This window comes from Pinus tabuliformis, chromosome 5_1 (genome assembly GCF_031772625.1).
Source record: "Pinus tabuliformis cultivar Carrire ecotype Pingquan chromosome 5_1, CPIR1, whole genome shotgun sequence".
NCBI classification, from domain to species: Eukaryota; Viridiplantae; Streptophyta; class Pinopsida; order Pinales; family Pinaceae; genus Pinus; species Pinus tabuliformis.
Genome location: NC_142305.1, coordinates 405,745,731 through 405,748,177, shown reverse-complemented (window position 1 = coordinate 405,748,177; position 2,447 = coordinate 405,745,731). Strand labels below are relative to the sequence as shown.

Genomic DNA, 2,447 nt, shown 5'->3' with positions numbered 1-2,447 from the left:
TAAGGAGGAAGTTTCTCATTTAACATAATTTGTGGAATTCAAAGAAATCAAATTTACTTTAAAAACAATCATCTAGAATAAATGGAAATTGTAGAATATTTAACCTCTTACAAAATTAAATAAATATTATATGAATCAATTAAAACTAAATATAGTAATGATTCCAAAGGAAACATCAATCACAAGACTTGGGTGTCTTGAGAGTTGACTAAGGTTTTGTTCAATCTAGCAAGGATTTCAAAGGCAACGTCGATCAGGCTATTATGATATGTGAATAGGTTTCACTCAAGTGTTAGAAATAAAGATAATGTGAGAGAAGATAATTATAACAACAATAACACATTAAATAGATTTCAACCTTGAAAAGGTAAACTCAAAAAAACGAGCTTATAGATTTATTATTATTATTATTAAAGATAATGTGAGAGAAAATTATTATAGCAACAATAACCCATAAAACATATTTCAACTCGATATCCCTATGACTTAAATGAAAGCATGCTTTGGCATGAAGCAACCCCTGGAAAACCCAAACTGAGAAAAACTAGCTACTATTATTATTATTATATGGCTTAAATGCAATCATGTGCCCTCTACCACAAATTACAATGGGAAATCCCTAACTCTTTTAAAAGACTCCATGACATGTAATCCATGGACTCTAATACCACTCTCCACCAAAACTATATGCATAAACCATGAGTCTAAAGTACTCTGCAACACATTACAATGGAGAATCCTCAAGAATTTTAAACCTTTTAAAAGACTTTATCACATATAATTCATGCACTCTAATATCATAAGGCACCAAAACCATCACCTTAAACTTAATAGCTTTGACTCTTTCACCAAGTCAAATTTACGATTTCCTTATCCAATGACCCAAGAAAAGTTCCCACTAAGATAATATGCACCTTTTACCCATATGTCACGGAGTCAAAATCATAGTACCAATTTGAATCCGGTTGAGAAGATTACCCACTAAGAGAATATGCACCTTTTACCCATATGTCAAGGAGTCAAAATCAAAGGACCAATTTGAATCCGGTTAAGAAGATTACCCCCAAGAAAAATTCCCACTAAGATAATATGCACCTTTTACACATATGTCAAGGAGACAAAATCATAGTACCAATTTGAATCCGGTTGAGAAGATTACCCACTAAGAGAATATGCATCTTTTACCCATATGTCAAGGAGTCAAAATCATAGGACCAATTTGAATCCGGTTAAGAAGATTACCCTCCCTCGGAACTATGGGAACAAACCACCGCAGCAACCAAAAATTAGCTGCGGTCCTAACCGATTGATCTCATAGTAACCCAAGGGTCCTAGATAACCGCCGTTACAGGGCAGCCACCTGTGTCGGCCGCAAATATGGAAGAGTACCAGACGTGATCGTTACTTTTTCCATTCATATGAATTCCTCTCTCTATATAAATATTGTAACAAAATCTCGCTACTATCATCCAATCTTTTTCACTTTATCGCAATCTCAGAGCAATCCAATCTTTTTCACTTCATCGTGCCTATCTGTCCACTTGCTCAGATCATGGATCAATCAACCACGCCGATGGCCGAGGAAGTATGCAATAATAATAACAATGATATTGTCAAATTGCAGAGCTGCGACGGCAAAATATTTGAGGTGGAAACAGAGGTGGCATCGAATTCAGACATCATAAAGAGAATGATGGGGGACTTGGGCACCAACATTACCATTCCTCTGCCTCTCGTTTCTGCCAAGATTCTACGTCGCGTTATTCAATATTGCAGATACCATGTTCTTGATGCCCCCACTGTATCGCTTGATGCCGTCAAAACGTGGGATGAGGAGTTCGTGAAAGCTCTTGTAGAAGATCGCGCCATACTGTTTGAAGTTACAAAGGCTGCCCACTACCTGGTGGTCACAAATCTTTTGGACTTGATGTGTCAAACTATTGCCGATATGTTGAAAGGGAAAACCGTTGAATAGATGCGTGAGCTTCTCACTATTGTTGTCTAAGTCTTTGAGTATAAATCCGTTGTGTTATTTATGTTCTGGTCTAATGCAAACACTATGTTTAGTATACACATTTCCTTACGCATTTTAGTAGTTTTTGCAAATTTTAGTATTATACTATGGGATGGGAATTTTTATGACACAAAATTTCTCGTTATTTTGGCTTAATAAACGGAAAAATTAGTCAATTTTACATAGGCGATGGGATGTGAGAGTGATAAGTAATGTAACATTGTTAGTACATTGATAGAAATATGTTACGAGTATACATAATTATGTTACATAGTATACCCTTTGCACTTTGAATGCGGTGACTCTCCGGTTGTAATTAGTTTGCATGAGGTGACTTTTTTTTGTTGTAATTACTTTGCATGTAGTAAATTGTTACTGTTATTATTTTGTATATAGTGAATTGGTAGATATTCAGTATGAGGTAGATCTCACT

At 35.4% G+C, this 2,447-nt stretch overlaps 1 pseudogene; it reads left to right on the top strand.

Moving 5' to 3' along the window:
• The first annotated feature begins 1,573 nt into the window (after window positions 1-1,573).
• LOC149165205 (SKP1-like protein 1A pseudogene) lies at window positions 1,574-1,975 on the top strand (annotated as a pseudogene).
• The last annotated feature ends 472 nt before the right edge of the window (window positions 1,976-2,447 follow it).